Here is a 24,120-nt window from a genome sequence, read left to right on the forward strand (position 1 = left end):
TGTGAAATAAGAGAGAATAGGCATAAGTATTGTGACATAATGTGTAATAACAGCCCATAATGCAATAAATATTGATATAAAAGCATGATGCAAAATGGACGTCTCAACTCCCCCAAGCTTAGACCTCGCTTGTCCTCAAGCGAAAGCCGAAATCGAAAAATATGTCCACGTGTTTAGAGATAGAGGTGTCGATAAAAATAAAATACGGACATGAGGGCATCATGATCATTCTTAGTACATCAACTTATATAATTCTTGTCATATGATGTCTTATGCTAGAGTAACAATTAAATCGAAATTTCAAGTATGAATCATAAACTTCATTGAAAACTAACAAACTATAATCTCAGTCATTGGAGCAATTGCAATTTATCATAACATAGGAAAGAGTCAATATAAGAGCTTTTCAGCAAGTCCACATACTCAACTATCATATAGTCTTTCACAATTGCTAACACTCACGCAATACTTATGGGTATGGAGTTTTAATCGGACACAGAGAAAGATAGGGGCTTATAGTTTTGCCTCCCAACGTTTTACCTCAAGGGTAATGTCAACAATAATAGGATCTTTCCAACATGTTGTGCTCGCCAAAAGATAAAATGTAAAAAGGAAGGGTGAAGATCACCATGACTCTTATGCAAGGTAGGAGATAAAAGTAAAAGATAGGCCCTTCGCAGAGGGAAGCAGAGGTTGTCATGCGCTTTTATGGTTGGATGCACAAAATCTTAATGCAAAAGAACGTCACTTTATATTGCCACTTGTGATATGGACCTTTATTGTGCAGTCTGTCGCTTTTATTTCTTCCGTATCACACGATCGTATAAAGCTTATTTTCTCCCACACTAATAAGTCATACATATTTAGAGGGCAATTTTTTATTGCTTGCACCAATGACAACTTACTTGAGGGATGTTATTCAATCCATAGGTAGGTATGGTGGACTCTCATGGCAAAACTAGTTTAAGGGTGTTTGGAAGCACAAGTAGTATCTCTACTTGGTGCGAAGAATTTGGCTAGCATGAGGGGGGAAGGCAAGCTCAATCATGTTGGATGATCCATGACAATATAATTTATCTCAGATGTAAGAAAACATAACCCATTACGTTGTCTTCCTTGTCCAACGTCAACTCTTTATCATGTCATATTTTATTGAGTGCTCACAATCATAAAAGATGTCCAAGATAGTGTATTTATATGTGAAGACCTCTCTTTCTTTATTACTTCCTATTAATTGCAACGATGACCAAAACTATGTTTGTCAACTCTCAACAACTTTTATTCATCATACTCTTTCTATGTGAGCTCATTACTCTCCATAAGATCCATATGATATCTTTTATTTCTTTTTATTCTTTTCTCTTTTCTTTTATTCACTCAAGATTATGGCAAGATAATCAAGCCCTTGACTCAACACTAATCTTTATTATATATAGCACACGGACTCGATTACATAGAAGGATCATAAAGCAAAACTCACAACTAGATCATACTAAGAACTTTTATTCTACTAGATCAAAATATTATCAAAAGGATCGAACTAAGAAAAGCGGTAAAGATAAAAGTGATGGTGATACGATACCGGGGCACTCCCCCAAGCTTGGCAGCTGCCAAGGGGAGTGCCCATACCAGATACTTAGTTCTTCTTTGTTGGTGAAGAAGGTGGAGTTGTTGATGATGGATAGTCGCACATCGAGCATAGGAGGTCTTCTAACTTGTGGATAATGCCTTTGAGTGCGATGATATGCTCCTTCAACAAAATATTTTCACGTGTGAGATACTTATTTTGTATATGAGCTAACTCAATCATCTTGAAAGCTTCGATCTCAGTTGGGGTAAGAAGATTGTGATCAAGTTGAAGGATGTCTTTTGTTGCCAGAACTTGGTCCTCCGTGGCCTTCTTGATCCCTTCATCCTTGTTGATCTCCATGGGTTCTTCTCTCTTCATCTCTATCTTCATCAGCCAAGCATCGTTGCCCTCATTGTTGAAGGAGAAGGGAGACGACATGATGCTTGGCTTTGACAACCCTGGCAGAAAATAGCTCGAAACAAGTACAGGAGATTTTTGCGTGATACGGGAGTCAAAACCTTCGGGAGATTATATAATGAATTTTTACCGACCAAAATACGTAACATGCAAGAAAACGGCACGAGGTGCCCACGAGGTAGGGGGCGCGCCCAGGGTTAGGGCGCGCCCTCCACCCTCGTGGAGCCCTCGTGTCCTTCCCGGACCGCTTCTTATTTTTCTATTTTTCTAAATATTCCAAAACGGAAGAAAATTGCCATTAGAACTGTTTTGGAGTCGGTTTACTTACCGTACCACATACCTATTCCTTTTTGGAGTCTGAAATGTTCCGGAAAGTGTCCCTTATGTATCCTCCAGGGTTACGGTTTCAATAACATTGGTTTCAACATTTTTAGGATTACCTGAGATACAATGTTTAATTCTTTGATTGTTTACCACCTTCGGATTTGTGCCTTCAAAGTTGTTGATTTTTATGGCACTGGAACGATAGACCTCCTCGATAACGTAAGGACCTTCCCATTCAGAGAGAAGCTTTCCTACAAAAAATCTTAAACGAGAGTTGTATAGCAATACATAATCACCTACATTAAACTCACGCTTTTGTATTCTTTTGTGATGCCATCTTTTAACGTTTTCTTTAAACAATTTGGCATTCTCATAGGCTTGGGTTCTCCATTCATCAAGTGAGCTAATGTCAAATAACCTCTTCTCACCGGCAAGTTTGAAATCATAGTTGATCTCTTTAATAGCCCAATATGCCTTATGTTCTAGTTCGAGAGGTAAGTGACATGCTTTTCCATAAACCATTTTATACGGAGACATACCCATTGGATTTTTATATGCAGTTCTATAGGCCCATAATGCATCATCAAGTTTCTTGGACCAATTATTTCTAGATCTATTAATAGTCTTTTGCAAAATTAATTTGAGTTCTCTATTGCTACTTGACCACTAGACTGTGGGTAATAAGGAGATGCAATTCTATGATTAACATCATACTTAGCAAGCATTTTACGGAAAACACCATGAATAAAATGTGAACCACCATCAGTCATTAAATATATAGGGACTCCAAACCATGGAAAAATAACTTCTTTAAGCATCTTAATAGAGGTGTTATGGTCAACACTACTAGTTGGAATAGCTTCTACCCACTTAGTAATGTAATCAACAACAACTAAAATATGTGTGTATCCATTGGAGGCAGGAAAAGGTCCCATATAATCAAAGCCCCAAACATCAAATGGTTCAATAACAAGTGAATAATTCATAGGCATTTCTTGACATCTACTAATATTACCAATTCTTTGACATTCATCACAAGATACGACAAACTTACGGGCATCCTTGAAGAGAGTAGGCCAATAAAAACCGGATTGCAATACCTTATGTGCAGTTCTATCTCCAGCATGGTGTCCTCCATAAGCTTTGGAGTGACACTTGCGTAGGATCTGTTCCTGTTCATGCTCAGGTACACAACGTTTAATAACACCATCTACTCCTTCTTTATAAAGATGTGGGTCATCCCAAAAGTAATGTCTCAAATCATAGAAAAACTTTTTCTTTTGCTGGTATGTGAAACTAGGTGGTATAGATTTAGCAACAATATAATCAGCATAATCAGCATACCATGGAGCAGCATAACAGGCATTTATGACATTTAATTGTTCATCGGGAAAGCTATCATCAATAGGTAGTGAGTCATCAAGAACATTTTCCAACCTAGAAAAGTTATCTGCAACGGGGTTCTTAGCTCCCTTTCTATCAATAATATGCAAATCAAATTCTTATAGCAAGAGAACCCATCTAATAAGTCTAGGTTTAGCATCTTTATTTTCCATAAGATATTTAATAGCAGCATGATCCGTGTGAATAGTTACTTTAGAATCAACAATATAAGGTCTGAACTTATCACAAGCAAATACAACTTCTAAGAATTCCTTTTCAGTAGTAGCATAATTTCTCTGGGCATTGTCTAGAGTTTTACTAGCATATTGAATAACATTTAATTTCTTATCAACTCTTGTCCTAGAACAGCACCTACAACATAATCACTAGCATCACACATAATTTCAAAGGGTAAATTCCAATCGGGTGGCTGAACAATAGGTGCAGAGATCAATGCTTTCTTAAGTATTTCAAATGCTTTTACGCAATCATCATAAAAAACAAATGGTATATCTTTTTGTAATAAATTAGTCAGAGGCCGAGAAATTTTTGAGAAGTCCTTAATGAACCTCCTATAAAAACCGGCGTGACCAAGGAAACTTCTTATACCTTTGATGTCCTTGGGACATGGCATCTTTTCAATAGAATCAACCTTAGCTTTATCAACTTCAATACCGCTTTCCGAAACTTTATGCCCCAAGACAATACCTTCATTAACCATAAAGTGGCACTTCTCCCAATTCAAGACAAGGTTAGTTTCTTCACATCTCTGCGCTTAAGAAATCATCAAAAGAGGATCCATAGACGGAGAAATCGTACATGAAAACCTCACAAATATTTTCACAAAAGTTAGAGAATATAGCCATCATGCATCTTTGGAAAGTAGCAGGTGCATTACATAAACCAAAAGGCATGCGTCTATAAGCAAAAGTACTGAACGGGCAAGTAAAAGTGGTCTTAGATTGATCATCAGCCGACACGGGTATTTGAGAGAAACCAGAATAACTATCTAGAAAGCAAAAATGTGTATGTTTGGATAATCTTTCTAGCATTTGATCAATAAAAGTTAAGGGGTAATGATCTTTTTTAGTAGCCTTATTTAATTTGCGGAAATCAATTACCATCCTATAACCTGTAATAATTCTTTGCAAAATCAATTCATCTTTATCATTAGGAATGACAGTAATACCTCCCTTCTTAGGGACACAATGGACAGGACTTACCCACTGACTATCAGCAACGGGATAAATTATACCTGCCTCAAGGAGCTTTAGTATTTCCTTTCTTACCACTTCTTTCATCTTAGGATTCAGCCGTCTTTGGTGATCATGAACTGGTTTGGCATCTTTCTCCAAATTTATTTTGTGTTGACATAGTGTGGGACTGATGCCCTTAAGATCATCGAGAGTATATCCAATAGCAGCATGGTGCTTCTTCAGAGTTTTCAATAGTCTCTCTTCTTCATGCTCTGAAAGGTTAGCACTAATATTAACAGGATATATCTTTTTCTCATCAAGATAAGCATATTTAAGAGTATCAGGTAACGGTTTGAGCTCAAACACGGGATCACCCTTGGGTGGAGGAGGATCCCCTAGGATTTCGACAGACAAATTGTGTTTCAGGATGGGTTCCTGTTTAAAGAATACTTCATCTATTTCCCTTCTTTCATTCATAAACATATCATTTTCGTGGTCTAGCAAATATTGTTCTAAAGGATCACTAGGAGGCACGGCAATAGAAGCAAGACCAATAATTTCATCTTTACTAGGCAATTCCACTTCACGGTGTTGTCTACGAAATTTAGAGAAATTAAATTCATGAGACATATCACCTAAACCAATAGTAACAACATCCTTTTCGCAATCTATCTTAGCATTAACTGTGTTCAAGAAGGGTCTACCAAATATAATGGGACAAAAGCTATCTTGTGGGGAACCAAGAACAAGAAAATCAGCAGGATATTTAGTTTTCCCACACAAGACTTCAACATCTCTAACAATCCCAATTGGTGAAATAGTATCTCTATTGGCAAGTTTAATTGTGACATCAATATCTTCTATCTCAGCAGGTGCAATATCATGCATAATTGCTTTGTATAATCATGAGGTATAGCACTAGCACTGGCACCCATATCACATAAGCCATGATAACAATGATCTCCTATTTTAACAGAAATAACAGGCATGCCTACCACGGGTCTATGTTTATCTTTAGCACAAGGTTTAGCAATTCTAGCAGTCTCATCACAGAAATGAATAACATGCCCATCAATATTATGAGACAAGAGATCTTTAACAATAGCAATATTAGGTTCAACTTTAACTTGCTCAGGAGGTGTATAAGTTCTAATATTGCTTTTACGAACCACAGTTGAAGCTTTAGCATGATCTTTTATCCTAACAGGAAAAGGTGGTTTCTCAACATAAGCAGTAGGAACAATAGGATCATTATCAGTGACAGTCTTTTCTTCAACTTTAATAGGTGCAGCTACTTTTACTTCTATGGGAGGATGATATTTAAACCACTTCTCCCTAGGGAGATCAACATGAGTAGCAAAAGATTCACAGAAAGAAGCTACTATTTCAGAGTCAAGTCCATATTTAGTGCTAAATTTACGGAAAACATCGGTATCCATAAAAGATTTAACACAATCAAACTTAGGTGTCATACCTGACTTCTTACCTTCATCGAGGTCCCAATCTTCAGAGTTGCGTTTAATTCTTTCCAATAAATCCCATTTGAATTCAATAGTCTTCATCATAAAAGAGCCAGCACAAGAAGTATCGAGCATGGTGCGATTGTTATCAGAAAGCCGAGCATATAAATTTTGAATAATTATTTCTCTTGGAAGCTCATGATTGGGGCATGAATATAACATTGATTTAAGCCTCCCCCAAGCTTGAGCGATGCTTTCTCCTTCGCGAGGCCAAAAATTATATATATAATTGCGATCACGATGAACAAGATGCATAGGATAAAACTTCTGATGAAATTCCAATTTCAATCGTTTGTAGTTCCATGATCCCATATCATCACATAGCCTATACCATGTCAATGCATCTCCCTTCAAAGATAAAGGGAAGACCTTCTTCTTAATAACATCATCGGGCACACCTGCAAGCTTAAATAATCCACAAACTTCATCCACATATATTAGGTGCTCATCAGGATGCATTGTTCCGTCTCCTGCAAAAGGATTAGCTAGCAGTTTTTCTATCATACCCGAAGGAATCTCAAAGTAGACATTTTCATTTTCAGTAGGTTCAATAGGTTGAGGAGCAACTCTTTGCTCTACTGGTCGGGGTGAAGATACCCCGAACAAGCCCCTCAGAGGATTACTTTCCATAGTAACAAGTGACAGTAAATTTCAGCACACTATATAAATTTTTCCTTACCAAATTCCACCTACCAAAGGCGCTTCACTCCCCGGCAACGGCGCCAGAAAAGAGTCTTGATGACCCACAAGTATAGGGGATCTATCGTAGTCCTTTCGATAAGTAAGAGTGTCGAACCCAACGAGGAGCAGAAGGAAATGATAAGCGGTTTTCAGCAAGGTATTCTCTGCAAGCACTGAAATTATAGGTAACAGATAGTTTTGTGATAAGATAATTGGTAACGAGCAACAAGTAACAAAAGTAAATAAAGTGCAGCAAGGTGGCCCAATCCTTTTTGTAGCAAAGGACAAGCCTGGACAAATTCTTATATAGAGAAAAGCGCTCCCGAGGACACATGGGAATTATCGTCAAGCTAGTTTTCATCACGTTCATATGATTCGCGTTTGGTACTTTGATAATTTGGTATGTGGGTGGACCGGTGCTTGGGTACTGCCCTTACTTAGACAAGCATCCCACTTATGATTAACCTCTATTGCAAGCATCCACAACTACAACAAAAGTATTAAGGTAAACCTAACCATAGCATGAAACATATGGATCCAAATCAGCCCCTTACAAAGCAACGCATAAACTAGGGTTTAAGCTTCTGTCACTCTAGCAACCCATCGTCTACTTATTACTTCCCAATGCATTCCTCTAGGCCCAAATAATGGTGAAGTGTCATGTAGTCGACATTCACATAACACCACTAGAGGAGAGACAACATACATCTCATCAAAATATCGAACGAATACCAAATTCACATGACTACTAATAGCAAGACTTCTCCCATGTCCTCAGGAACAAACATAACTACTCACAAAGCATATTCATGTTCATAATCAGAGGAGTATTAATATGCATATAGGATCTGAAGATATGATCTTCCACCAAATAAACCAACTAGAATCAACTACAAGGAGTAATTAACACTACTACCAACCCACAGGTACCAAACCCAGACTCGGAGACAAGAATTGGATACAAGAGATGAACTAGGGTTTGAGAGGAGATGGTGCTAGTGAAGATATTGATGGAGATTGACCCCCTCCTGATGAGAGAATTGTTGGTGATGACGATGGCGATGATTTCCCCCTCCCGGAGGGAAGTTTCCCCTGCAGAATAGCTCTGCCGGAGCCCTAGATTGATTCCGCCAAGGTTCCGCCTTGTGGCGGCGGAGTCTCGTCCCGAAAGCTGGCTTCTAATTTTTTCCTCATCGAAAGACTCCATATAGCAGAAGATGGGCATTGGAGGGCCACCAGGGGGCCCATGAGGCAGGGGCGCGCCCAGGGGGGTAGGGCGCGCCACCCGCCCTCGTGGGCAGGGTGTGGCCCCCCTCCGGAACTTCTTGCGCTCAGTATTTTTTATATATTCTAAAAATGACTTCCGTGAAGTTTCAGGACTTTTGGAGCAGTGCAGAATAGGTCTCTAATATTTGCTCCTTTTCTAGCCCAGAATCCTAGCTGCCGGCATTCTCCTTCTTTATGCAAACCTTGTGAAATAAGAGAGAATAGGCATAAGTATTGTGACATAATGTGTAATAACAGCCCATAATGCAATAAATATCGATATAAAAGCATGATGCAAAATGGACGTATCAGAGTCACAGAAACAGATTTCTGTGATGAACTACTTTCCAATAAGGGAGAAGGTATAGTTACCTCATGAAGTTCTACTTTGCTCCCACTCATTTCTTTCGAGAGAAACTCCTTCTCTAGAAAGGATCCATTCTCAGCAACAAATATCTTGCCTTCGGATCTGTGATAGAAGGTGTACCCAACAGTTACTTTTGGGTAACCTATGAAGACGCACTTCTCCGACTTGGGTTTGAGCTTATCAAGATGAAACTTTTCCACATAAGCATCGCAATCCCAAACTTTAAGAAATGACAGCTTAGGTTTTTGCTAAACCACAGTTCAAACGGTGTCGTCTCAACGGATTTAGATGGTGCCCTTCTTAATGTGAATGCAGTTGTCTCTAATGCATAACTCCAAAACGGTAGTGGTAAATTGGTAAGAGACATCATAGATTGCACTATATCAAATAAAGTACGGTTATGACATTCGGACACACCATTACGCTATTGTGTTCTAGGTGGTATGAGTTTGTGAAACTATTCCACATTGTTTTAATTGAAGGCCAAACTCGTAACTCAAATATTCGCCTCTGCGATCAGATCGTAGAAACTTATTTTCTTGTTATGATGATTTTCCACTTCATTCTAAAATTCTTTGAACTTTTCAAATGTTTCAGACTTAAGTTTCTTCAAGTAGATATATCCATATCTCCTCAAATCATCTGTGAAGGTCAGAAAATAACGATACCCGCCGCGAGCCTTAACACTCATCGGACCTCACACATTAGTATGTATTATATCCAATAAGTCAGTTGCTCGCTCGATTTTTCTGGAGAACGGAGTCTTAGTCATCTTTGCCCATGAGGCATGGTTCGCAAGCATCAACTGATTCATAATCAAGTGATTCCAAAAGCCCATCAGCATGGATTTTTCTTCATGCGCTTTACACCAATATGACCTAAACGGCAGTGCCACAAATAAGTTGCACTATCATTATTAACTTTGAATCTTTTGGCTTCAATATTATGAATATGTGTATCACTACGATCGAGATCCAACGAACCATTTTAATTGGGTGTATGACCATAGAAGGTTTTATTCATGTAAATAGAACAACAATTATTCTTTAACTTAAATTAATAACCATATTGCAATAAACATGACCAAATCATATTCATGCTCAACGCAAACGTCAAATAACATTTATTTAGGTTTAACACTAATCCCGAAAGTATAGGGAGTGTGCGATGATGATCATATCAATCTTGGAACCACTTCCAACACACATCGTCACTTCACCCGTAACTAGTCTTTGTTCATTCTGCAACTCTTGTTTCGAGTTACTACTCTTAACAACTAAACCAGTATCAAATACCGAGGGGTTGCTATAAACACTTGTAAAGTACACATCAATAACATGTATATCAAATATAGCATTGTTCACTTTGCCATCCTTCTTATCCGCCAAATACTTGGGGCAGTTCCGCTTCAAGTGACCAGTCCCTTTGTAGTAGAAGCACTTAGTCTCAGGCTTAGGTCCATACTTGGGCTTCTTCACTTGAGCAGCAACTTGCTTGCTGTTCTTCTTGAAGTTCCCTTTCTTCCCCTTTGCCATTTTCTTGAAACTAGTGGTCTTGTTAATCATCAACACTTGATGCTCTTTCTTGATTTCTACCTTCATCGATTTCATCATCATGAAAAGCTCGAGAATCGTTTTCGTCATCCCTTGCATACTATAGTTCATCACGAAGTTCTACTAACTTGGTGATGTGACTAGAGAATTCTGTCAATCACTATTTTATCTGGAAGATTAACTCCCACTTGATTCAAGCGATCGTAGTACGTAGACAATCTGAGCACATGCTCACTGCTTGAGCTATTCTCCTCCATCTTTTAGCTATAGAACTGGTTGGAGACTTCATATCTCTCAACTCGGGTATTTGCTTGAAATATTAACTTCAACTCCTGGAACATCTCATATGATCCATGACGTTCAAAACGTCTTTGAAGTCCTGATTCTAAGCTGTTAAGCATGATGCACTAAACTATCAAGTAGTCATTGATGTCTACTACACAAACTTCTTCTTGTAGACGTTGTTGGGCCTCCAAGTGCAGAGGTTTGTAGGACAGTAGCAAATTTCCCTCAAGTGGATGACCTAAGGTTTATCAATCCATGGGAGGCGTAGGATGAAGATGGTCTCTCTCAAGCAATCCTGCAACCAAATAACAAAGAGTCTCTTGTGTCCCCAACACACCCAATACAATGGTAAATTGTATAGGTGCACTAGTTCGGCGAAGAGATGGTGATACAAGTGGTATATGGATGGTAGATAATAGTTTTTGTAATCTGAAAATATAAAAACAGCAAGGTAACTAATGATAAAAGTGAGCACAAACAGTATTGCAATGATAGTAAACAAGGCCTAGGGTTCATACTTTCGCTAGTGCAAGTTCCCTCAACAATAATAACATAATTGGATCACATAACTATCCCTCAACATGCAACAAAGAGTCACTCCAAAGTCACTAATAGCGGAGAACGAACGAAGAGATTATGGTAGGGTAAGAAACCACCTCAAAGTTATTCTTTCCAATCAATCCATTGGGCTATTCCTATAAGTGTCACAAACAGCCCTAGAGCTCGTACTAGAATAACACCTTAAGACACAATCAACCAAAACCCTAATGTCACCTAGATACTCCAATGTCACCTCAAGTATCCGTGGGTATGATTATACAATATGCGTCAAACAATCTCAGATTCATCTATTCAACCAACACATAGGACCTCAAAGAGTGCCCCAAAGTTTCTACCGGAGAATCACAACGAAAACGTGTGCCAACCCCTATTCATAGGTTCATGAGCGGAACCCGCAAATCACGTGGTATCCCATTGTCACCACAGATACGCACGGCAAGACATACATCAAGTGTTCTCAAATCTTTAAAGACTCAATCCGATAAGATAACTTCAAAGGGGAAACTCAATCCATTACAAGATAGTAGAGGGGGAATAAAACATCATAGGATCCAAATATAATAGCAAAGTTTGCGACACATCAAGATCGTATCACCTCAAGAACACGAGAGAGAGAGAGATCAAACATATAGCTACTGGTACATACCCTCAGCCCCGAGGGAGAACTACTCCCTCCTCGTCATGGAGAGCACCGGGATGATGAAGATGGCCACCGGAGAGGGATTGCCCCCTCCGGCAGGGTGCCGGAATGGGTCTAGATTGGTTTTCGGTGGCTACGGAGGCTTCTGGCGGCGGAACTCCCGATCTATTGTGCTCCCGATCATTTTAGGGTATATGGAGATATATAGGCGGAAGAAGTACGTCAGGGGAGCCATGAGGGGGGCACGAGGGTGGAGGGCGCGCCCAGGGGGGTGGGCATGCCCCCTACCTCGTGGCCTCCTTGAAGCTTCCCTTACGTGGACTCCAAGTCTCCCGGGTTGCTTTCCTTCCAAAAATAAGTTCCATGAAGTTTCAGGTCAATTGGACTCCGTTTGATTTTCCTTTTCTGCGATACTCTAAAACAAGGAAAAAACAGAAACTGGCACTGGGCTCTGGGTTAATAGGTTAGTCCCAAAAATCATATAGAATAGCATATAAATGCATATAAAACATCCAAGGTTGAGAATATAATAGCATTGAACAATCAAAAATTATAGATATGTTGGAGACGTATCAGTCACCCCCAAGCTTAATTCCTGCTCGTCCTCGAGTAGGTAAATGATAAAAACAGAATTTTTGATGTGGAATGCTACCAAACATATTTCTCTAAGTAATCTTATTTATCGTGGCAAGAATATTCAGATCCATAAGATTCAAGACAAAAATTTAATATTGACATAAAAATAATAATACTTCAAGCATACTAATAAAGCAATTATGTCTTCTCAAAATAACATGGCCAAAGAAAGTTATCCCTGCAAAATCATATAGTCTGTCTATGCTCCATCTTCACCACACAAAGTATTTAAATCATGCACAACCCCGATGACAAGCCAAGCAATTGTTTCATACTTTTGATGTTCTCAAACTTTTTCAATCTTCACGCAATACATGAGCATGAGCCATGGACATAGCACTATAGGTGGAATAGAATGGTGGTTGTGGAGAAGACAAAAAGGAGAAGATAGTCTCACATAAACTAGGCATATCAACATGCTATGGAGATGCCCATCAATAGATATCAATGTGAGTGAGTAGGGATTGCCATGCAACGGATGCACTAGAGCAATAAATATATGAAAGCTCAACAAAAGAAACTAGTGGGTGTGCATCCAACTCGCTTGCTCACGAAGACCTAGAGCATTTTGAGGAAGCCCATCATTGGAATATACAAGCCAAGTTCTATAATAAAAGATTCCCACTACTATATGAAAGTGACAACATAGGAGACTCTCTATCATGAAGATCATGGTGCTACTTTGAAGCAAAAGTGTGGTAAAAGGATAGTAGCATTGCCCCTTCTCTCTTTTTCTCTCATTTTTTTTATTTTTTTATTTGGGCCTTCTCTTTTTTTATGGCCTCTTCTTTTTATTTGGGCTTCTTTGGCCTCTTTTTTTTTCATCCGGAGTCTCATCCCCACTTATGGGGGAATCATAGTCTCCATCATCCTTTCCTCACTGGGACAATGCTCTAATAATGATGATCATCACACTTTTATTTACTTACAACTCAAGAATTATAACTTGATACTTAGAACAAAATATGACTCTATATGAATGCCTCCGGCGGTGTACCGGGATGTGCAATGACTCAAGAGTGACATGCATGGAAGAATTATGAACGGTGGCTTTGCCACAAATACGATGTCAACTACATGTTCATGCATAGCAATATGACAATGATGAAGCGTGTCATAATAACGGAAGGGCTGAAAGTTGCATGGCAATATATCTCAGAATGGCTATGGAAATGCCATAATAGGTAGGTATGGTGGCTGTTTTGAGGAAGGTATATGGTGGGTTTAAGGTACCGGTGAAAGTTGCGCGGTACTAGAGAGGCTAGCAATGGTGGAAGGGTGAGAGTGCGTATAATCCATGGACTCAACATTAGTCATAAAGAACTCACATGCTTATTGCAAAAATCTATTAGTTATCGAAACAAAGTATTACGTGCATTCTCCTAGGGGGATAGATTGGTAGGAAAATACCATCGCTCGTCCCCGACCGCCACTCATAAGGAAGACAATCAAAAAATAAATCATGCTCCGACTTCATCACATAACGGCTCACCATACGTGCATGCTACGGGAATGACAAACTTTAACACAAGTATCTCCCAAATCCACAACTACTCAACTAGCATGACTCTAATATCACCATCTCCATATCTCAAAACAATTATCAAGAATCAAACTTCTCTTAGTATTCAATGCACTTCATATGAAAGTTTTTATTATATCCCTCTTGGATGGTCACCATATTAGGACTAGTTTCATAACCAAAGCAAATTACCATGCTGTTTAGGACTCTAAAAATAATATAAGTGAAGCATGAGAGTTCATCTATTTCTATAAAATAAAACCACCATCATGCTCTAAAAAGATATAAGTGAAGCACTAGAGCAAACGACAAACTACTCCGAAAGATATAAGTGAAGATCATTGAGTGGTCGAATAATTATGCAACTATGTAAAGACTCTCTAACATTTAATAATTTCAGATCTTGTTATTTTATTCAAACAGCAAGCAAAAAAATGACATCTAAGAATAGCAAACATCATGTGAAGAAGCAAAAACTTAGGATCAACCGATAGTAACCGATAGTTGTTGAAGAAGAAAGGTGGGATGCCAACCGGGGCATCCCCAAGCTTAGATGCTTGAGACTTCTTGAAATATTATCTTGGGATGCCTTGGGAATCCCCAAGCTTGAGCTTTTGTGTCTCCTTAATTCCTCTCATATCACGGTCTCCCTAAATCTCAAAAGCTTCATCCACACAAAACTCAACAAGGACTCGTGAGATAAGTTAGTATGAACAATTGCCAAAACCTTATCATACTCTACTGTAGAAAATCACTAAAATTATTATTCAACATTGCATACTAAATGACTCTGCATATTTAATAGTCCTATCCTCAAATAGAATCATTAAACAAGCAAACATATGCAAACAATGCAAACATAACAGCAATCTGCCTAAACAGGACAGTCTGTACAGAATGCAGCAACATCCATACTTCCCTAGCTCCAAAAATTATGAAAGAAAATTCCCGCAAAAGGTTTCAAAATTTTATCGCATTCTGACTTTTCTAGGGAATTATTGCAACAGCGGTAAACTTTCTGTTTTCAAACAGCAACATGTGGACTTGTAACATAGGCATAGTAAAGGCTATCAATGCCACTTTTATTGAAATAAAAGATGCAAAAAATTGTTCTAAATAACATCAAGCAAATCTTAACAAAATAAATTGACGCTCCAAGCAAAACACATATCATGTGGTGAATAAACATATAGCTCCAAGTAAAGTTACCGATGAACGAAGATGAAAGAGGGGATGCCTTCCGGGGCATCCCCAAGCTTAGGATCTTGGCTATCCTTGAATATTACTTTGGGTTGTCTTGGTAATCCCCAAGCTTAGGCTCTTTCCACTCCTTATTCCATAGTCCATCGAATCCTTACCCAAAACTTGAAAACTTCACAACACAAAACTTAACAGAAAACTCGTAAGCTCCGTTAGTACAAGAAAATAAATCACCACTTAAAGGTATTGTAATGAACTCATTCTTAATTTATATTGGTGTTAAACCTACTTTATTCCAACTTATCTATGGTTCATACCCTCCGATACTACTCATAGATTCATCAAAATAAGCAAACAACACATCGAAAACAGAATCTGTCAAAAACAGAACAGTCTGTAGTAATTTGGATCAAACGTATACTTCTGGAACCCCCAAAATTCTAAAATAAATTTATGGACCTGAGGAATTTATCTATTAATCATCTGCAAAAATAATTAACTAAATATCACTCTCCAATAAAAAAATGGAAGCAATTCTCGTGAGCTCTAAAGTTTCTGTTTTTGATAGCATGATCAACAAGACTTTCCCCAAGTCTTCCCAACGGTTCTACTTGGAACAAACACTAATTAAAACATAAAAACTCAATCATAACAGAGGATAGATAGATTATTTATTACTAAACAGGATCAAAAATCAAGTAACAAATATAAAGTTGGTTGCCTCCCAACAAGCGCTATCGTTTAACGCCCCTAGCTAGGCATGATGATTTCAATGATGCTCACATAAAAGATAAGGATTGAAACATAAAGAGAGCATCTTGAAGAATATGACTAGCACATTTAAGTCTAACCCACTTCCTATGCATAGGGATTTTGTGAGCAAACAACTTATGAGAACAAGAATCAACTTGCATAGGAATGTAAAACAAGCATAACTTTAAAACTTTAAGCACATCGAGAGGGAACTTGATATTATTGCAATTCCTACAAGCATATGTTCCTCCCTCATAATAATTTTCAGTAGCATCATGAATGAATTCAACAATATAACCAGCACATAAAGCATTCTTTTCATGATCTACAAGCATAGAAATTTTATTACTCTCCACACAAGCAAAATTCTTCTCATGAATAATAGTGGGAGCAAACTCAACAAAATAATTATCATGTGAGGCATAATCCAATTGAAAACTAAAATCATGATGACAAGTTTCATGGATATCATTATTCTTTATAGCATACAAGTCATCACAATAATCATCATAGATAGCAACTTTGTTCTCATAATCAATTGGAACCTCTTCTGAAATAGTGGATTCATCACAAAATAAAGTCATGACCTCTCCAAATCCACTTTCATCAATATAATCATCAAAAATAGGAGGCATGCTTTCATCATAATAAATTTCCTACTCAAAACTTGGGGGACAAAAAATATCATCTTCATCAAACATAGCTTCCCCAAGCTTGTGGCTTTGCATATCATTACCATCATGGGTATTCAAGGAATTCATACTAACAACATTGCAATCATGCTCATCATTCAAATATTTAGTGCCAAACATTTTATAGATTTCTTCTTCTAGCACTTGAGCACAATTATCCTCTCCATCATACTCACGAAAGATATTGAAAAGGTGAAGCGTATGAGACAAACTCAATTCCATATTTTTGTAGTTTTCTTTTATAAACTGAACTAGTGATAAAACAACAAACTAAAAGACTTGATTGCAAGATCTAAAGATATACCTTCAAGCACTCACCTCCCCAGCAACGGCGCCAGAAAAGAGCTTGATGTCTACTACACAACCTTCTTCTTGTAGACGTTGTTGGGCCTCCAAGTGCAGAGGTTTGTAGGACAGTAGCAAATTTCCCTCAAGTGGATGACCTAAGGTTTATCAATCCGTGGGAGGCGTAGGATGAAGATGGTCTCTCTCAAGCAACCCTGCAACCAAATAACAAAGAGTCTCTTGTGTCCCCAACACACCCAATACAATGGTAAATTGTATAGGTGCACTAGTTCGGCGAAGAGATGGTGATACAAGTGGTATATGGATGGTAGATAATAGTTTTTGTAATCTGAAAATATAAAAACAGCAAGGTAACTAATGATAAAAGTGAGCATAAACGGTATTGCAATGATAGTAAACAAGGCCTAGGGTTCATACTTTCGCTAGTGCAAGTTCCCTCAACAATAATAACATAATTGGATCACATAACTATCCCTCAACATGCAACAAAGAGTCACTCCAAAGTCACTAATAGCGGAGAATGAACAAAGAGATTATGGTAGGGTACGAAACCACCTCAAAGTTATCCCTTGATTGATTCGGCATATTGCCGAATATCTTCCTGATCCTGAGCCGGTCGGTTCAAGTCAATAGTTAAAGGAGTTTCATTGCTCCCACCCCCTTGGTTAACGCCTTTCCAATCAATCTGTTGGGCTATTCCTATAAGTGTCACAAACAGACCTAGAGTTCGTACTAGAATAACACCTTAAGACACAAATCAACCAAAACCCTAATGTCACCTAGATACTCCAATGTCACCTCAAGTATCCGTGGGTATGATTATACGATATGCGTCACACAATCTCAGATTCATCTATTCAACCAACACATAGGACCTCAAAGAGTGCCCCAAAGTTTCTACCGGAGAATCGCGACAAAAACGTGTGCCAACCCCTATGCATAGGTTCATGGGCGGAACCCGCAAGTTGATCACCAAAACATACATCAAGTGAATCACGTGGTATCCCATTGTTACCACAGATACGCACGGCAAGACAGACATCAAGTGTTCTCAAATCTTTAAAGACTCAATCCGATAAGATAACTTCAAAGGGGAAACTCAATCCATTACAAGAGAGTAGAGGGGGAATAAAACATCATATGATCCAAATATAATAGCAAATCTCGCGATACATCAAGATCGTATCACCTTAAGAACACGAGAGAGAGAGAGAGAGAGAGAGAGAGAGAGAGAGAGAGATCAAACACATAGCTACTGGTACATACCCTCAGCCCCGAGGGAGAACTACTCCCTCCTCGTCATGGAGAGCACTGGGATGATGAAGATGGCCACCAGAGAGGGATTGCCCCCTCCGGCAGGGTGCCGAAACGGGTCTGGATTGGTTTTCGGTGGCTACGGAGGCTTCTGGCAGCGGAACTCCCGATCTATTGTGCTCCCCGATCGTTTTAGGGTATATGGAGATATATAGGCGGAAGAAGTACGTCAGGGGAGCCACAAGGGGCCCACGAGGGTGGAGGGCGCGCCCCCTACCTCGTGGCCTCCTTGAAGCTTCCCTTACGTGGACTCCAAGTCTCCCGGGTTGCTTTCCTTCCAAAAATAAGTTCCGTGAAGTTTCAGGTCAATTGGACTCCATTTGATTTTCCTTTTCTGCGATACTCTAAAACAAGGAAAAAACAGAAACTGGCACTGGGCTCTGGGTTAATAGGCTAGTCCCAAAAATCATATAAAATAGCATATAAATGCATATAAAACATCCAAGGTTGATAATATAATAGCATGGAACAATCAAAAATTATAGATACGTTGGAGAACCTGGTTCTGATACCACTGTTGGGGAACGTAGTAATTTCAAAAAAATTCCTACGCACACACAAGATCATGGTGATGCATAGCAACGAGAGGGGAGAGTGTGTCCACCTACCCTCATAGACTGAAAGCGGAAGCGTTAGCACAACACGGTTGATGTAGTCGTACGTCTTCATGATCCGACCGATCAAGTACCGAACGCACGGCACCTACGATTTCTGCACACGTTCAACTCGATGACGTCCCTCGAACTCCGATCCAGCCGAGCTTTGAGGGAGAGTTTCATCAGCACGACGGCGTGGTGGCGATGTTCATGTTATACTGTCGCAGGGCTTCGCATAAGCACCGCTACAATATTATCGAGGTGGACTATGGTGGAGAGGGGCACCGCACACGGCTAAAAGATCAAAGAGATCAATTGTTGTGTCTATGGGGTGCCCCTCTCCTCCGTATAGAAAGTAGGGAGGGAGAGGCCGGCCCTAGAGGGGGTGCGACAAGTGTGGGGAGTCCTACTAGGACTCCTAAGTCATAGTAGGATTCCCCTTTCCTTTCCGGAGTAGGAGAGAAGGAAAGAGGGGGAGAGGGAGAAGGAAAAGGGGCTGCACCCCTTGTCCAATTCGGACTAGAGGGGGGGCGCCTCCTTCCTTTTGGCCTCTCTCCTCTATTCCCGTATGGCACAATAAGGCCCAATACTTCTCCCGGTGAATTCCTGCAACTCCCCGGTACTCCGAAATTACCCGAATCACTCAGAACCTTTCCGATGTCTGAATATAGTCGTCCAATATATCGATCTTTACGTCTCAATCATTTTGAGACTCCTCGTCATGTTCCCGATCTCATCCGGGACTCCGAACTACCTTCGGTACATCAAATCACATAAACTCACAATATAACCGTCATTGAACTTTAAGCGCGCGGACCCTACGGGTTCGAGAACTATGTAGACATGACTGAGACACGTCTCTGGTCAATAACCAATAGCGGGACCTGGATGCTCATATTGGCTCCTACATATTCTATGAAGATCTTTATCGGTCAAACCGCATAACAACATACGTTGTTCCCTTTGTCATCGGTATGTTACTTGCCCGAGATTCGATCGTCGGTATCTCAATACCTAGTTCAATCTCGTTACCGGCAAGTCTCTTTACTCGTTCTGTAACACATCATCCCGCAACTAACTCATTAGTTGCAATGCTTGCAAGGCTTAAGTGATGTGTATTAGTGAGTGGGCACAGAGATACCTCTCCGACAATCGGAGTGACAAATCCTAATCTCGAAATACGCCAACCCAATAAGTACCTTCGGAGATACCTGTAGATCACATTTATAACCACCCAGTTACGTTCTGACGTTTGGTAGCACACAAAGTATTCCTCCGGTAAACAGGAGCTGCATAATCTCATAGTCATAGGAACATGTATAAGTCATGAAGAAAGCAATAGCAACAAACTAAACGATCAAGTGTTATGCTAACGGAATGGGTCAAGTCAATCACATCATTCTCTAATGATGTGACCCCGTTAATCAAATGACAACTCATGTCTATGGCTAGGAAACTTAACCATCTTTGATTCAATGAGCTAGTCAAGTAGAGGCATACTAGTGACACTCTGTTTGTCTATGTATTCACACATGTATTATGTTTCCGGTTAATACAATTCTAGTATGAATAATAAACATTTATCATGAAATAAGGAAATAAATAATAACTTTATTATTGCCTCTAGGGCATATTTCCTTCAGCCAATTCCCGCAATTTGGCACCAAACCTGAGAGAGGTTTATAGGTGTCCAGAATCGTGCGATGTATGTATCCGCTCGCTCAGCGTCACCCAAAGTCATCACCACATGTTCCACTCTTGAACGGGCATCCGCATTCATGCCAATCTGTCGCTTCGGAGCGGACGCGACTTGACGACCATGATGTTGGTCAGAGCGACGTGACCTGGCGGGAGGGCAAAGTTGCTTCAATGTGGACACGACGATTGAAAAGCCAACTCCAGTCGTTGCACCGCATTGAAGCGACGTCACCTCGCACTCCAGGGTATTCATGCAGGGCGCCCTGTCCAAACTGCATCTCATATCATATCCTCTCTGTCACCACGCTCGTTTCTTCTCCTCTCACCATCTTCACCGCTCCTCGCACCTCCGTAGTGATGGGCAAGTCCGGCTAGTCTAGTTTTTGAATGGCGGGTGGACCCTGCTCCACTTTGGATCTGGCGCCGTCACCCATGTTCTTCCAGGTCTTCCTCCTCCATCACCTAACGAGCAAAAAGGAGACCGTCCTCTTCTCTAGCAACGAGAAGGACTAGTCATAGCCACCCCTCCTTGCGGAGGTCGTGACGATGGACAAGGAGTACCAGGCGCACCTGGAGCTCCTCCACGAGCAGCCACTCCGCGACCGCGGTTTGACGCCTCCGTTAGGCGTCGTCACCATTGAATGAAGGAGGAGCCACTTTCGCCACCTCACCAGCGTGTGAAAAAGGAGCCACTGTCACCACCTCACCACTGCGTGAAAACGGAGCTGTTATCGCCACCTTGCAACCACAACGTCCAAATCGGACACCGCTTAAGGATTGAGTCGGGCTCGTTGCTTTGCAACACGCTGGGCCGATACGACTGGTTGTCATCACTGTTGTCCCGCTTCTGACATGGCAAGGAGAGAGCGCCACCATCACCGCCTCATCGAAGCCACGGTCACCGTGAAGACAGGGCCCTAGACGGCGGTCACGAACGTGTGTGTGTGCGCCTCCTTCATGTCCACGGTCACAGTGGAAGCAGCACATCGTCCCACAACACACTGATGTAGGAGGTGCGGCCGGAGTGATGCAACGCGCATCCCCATGCTGGTCTGGGTTCATGCTGATCTTCATGCTGGTGGAGGCATGGGTCCTCGACAGGTACATGACCACCATGGAGACGTTCGCACGGTGCCGACACCACCTCGACAACCAGCATGTGAAGATCGGCATGGCTGAGTTGTTGCGTGCCGCCGCCCCGCTCTGCGGCAATGGCAAGGTGAGGGCGGGAGTTTCGGGGACGCGTCCGCAGCCATGGCCGACAAGGCCATGCGTGTGGCAGAGGAAGAAGCCGAGCAACAGGCTACGACCAATCACGGTTGCCGCAACCCCTATGCACCTTTCCTTCGCGGGAAGGACCACGAGGACTCCGACAACTCCGACTCCGACAACGGAGCGGACAATGGCGGTCCAACTGGCCAGAGCAACCATGAGTACGAGGTTTAATTTTTTTAGTTGAATGGACAAAATGTCTCCCTGTTTGTGTAAATTATATCAAAGTTTTATCCGGTTTGCACAAAGTTCGTTTAGTTTCCATGAAATTTGTCTGTTTATCCGATTTTTGTTTAAAATGCATGCCGACGTTTAGGGCACACCGTTGCATGGATGGTCCTGGTATCCTCGTCGACGGTTGTGTCCGCGAACGAATTGTGATTCCAATTTAAGAGACATTGTTAGAGATGCCCTTATTACTCGTATAAAGCGCACACCATATCGATATGAAGGTTATCGAACCAAAGCGTAAACATAGAATCGTCATAATAGTTGCATTCACATCATGCGACCCACCCATCAGCGGGTCATCCTTTTTTCGCCAATCTTCAATTCATATATATTCATTTAAACAATAAATTTCAGTTAAAACCGAGCATGTTGGCGAGGGCTTTGGGCGACTACGAGCACGACGACAACAATGATTCCGACAGGGTACCAATTCCGGCGGAGGCTACTCAATTTCGACAAATGTGCTCGAAATTATGAGAAGCACTCTGATTCCGACCGTGATCGGTTCTGGCGACGATGCTCGAAATTGTGAGAGGCACTTTGATTCCGGCGGCGACTCGATTCCGACAATGAAACATAGGATAATCCTTGAGTTGGTATAATTTTTACCAACGCTTCTCATCCTTCGTTCCTGAAAGTGCATTATATCGACTAGAGGGGGGGTGAATAGGCAATTTTTATGAAATTCTTCACTGAGGAATTTGCCGGTGAGGAAATTCCTTAGCAAAGAACTACTAGCAGCGGAATAAGTACTCAAAAGTAAACACAACAGAATACAAGCATAGTCATCATGATGAAATGAAGACAGGCACAGAGTACAGGAAGCGTAATCATAGGATAACACAGGATGAAGACAAACAGACTGAAGAAATTGAACTGAGGAAATTGAGAAAGTCTTCAGTCAAAGTCTTCAAACACAGATATGAACAAACATACATCACAGTTATGAGGAAATGGAAGAGTTCAAGAAATAGAACCAGTAAGCTCGGTGAAGACAATGATTTGGTAGACCAGTTCCAACTGCTGTCTCAGTTGTACGTCTGGTTGGAGCGGCTGAGTATTTAAACTCGAGGACACACAGTCCCGGACACCCAGTCAAGGACACTTAGTTCAAGACACCCAGTCCTCACCGTATTCTCCTTGAACTAAGGTCACATAGACCTCGTCCAATCACTCGTGGTAAGTCTTCAGGCGACTTCCAAACCTTCACAAACTTGGTCACCCAACGATCCACAATTCCTCTTAGATGCTCTAGAGCATGACGCCTAACCGTCTGGAAGAAGCACAGTCTTCAAAGGTAACAAGCGTCGGATCCACTCAGGATCAATCTCTTCAGTGATGCTCAATCACTTGGGGTTTGTAGGTGTTTGGGATTTGGGTTTTTGGTTTTTCCTCACTTGATGATTTTCGCTCAAAGTCCTCGGAGGATGGGTAGCTCTCAAATGACAAGTGTCGGTTTCTTTCGGAGCAGCCTCAACCAGCTAGTGGTTGTAGGGGGCGGCTATTTATAACCTAGGGAGCAGCCCGACATGATAAGACATAAATGCCCTTCAATGATATGACCATTAGGTGGATAGATATTTTGGAACAGCTGGCGCATAGCACAACAACGGTCGGAATTTTGAGTACCAAAATCCTCAGGGCTATCATGTTCCTCACTGTGTAAGCAATCCGCACTGGCGAATTCCTAACTCCTCAGTCAGGACAAATTCCTCAGAGACCAGAAGAACTTCGTCTCTGTCACTGAAGAAATCGACTGAACTGTATGAGATTTTCAATGGCTTCACTCGAAGGGATTGGTAGGTGTAGGATTTTGAGTTGAGCATCACATGGAAATTTTTCCTTAGTATTTCTTCGACCCCCTTTAGCAGTACGGTGTTTCCTATGACTCAAGAAAGAGAAAAAATAGAACTATGAAAATGAAAGTCTTCAAGCTTCATATTTCTCGCATGAATATCAAGTCTTCACGGATACACCAATTTCTTCACTTTCAAAGTCTTCATGAAAGTCTTCAGAAATACCAGAATCTTTAGTCGAAGATATTCATTTTTAGGGGTCGACTTTTCCTGTAAATATCAAACTCCTCATAGACTTATAGACCTGTGTACACTCACACATGCATTAGTCCCTTAACCTA

This window comes from Triticum aestivum, chromosome 3A (assembly GCF_018294505.1).
Source record: "Triticum aestivum cultivar Chinese Spring chromosome 3A, IWGSC CS RefSeq v2.1, whole genome shotgun sequence".
Classification (NCBI taxonomy): domain Eukaryota; kingdom Viridiplantae; phylum Streptophyta; class Magnoliopsida; order Poales; family Poaceae; genus Triticum; species Triticum aestivum.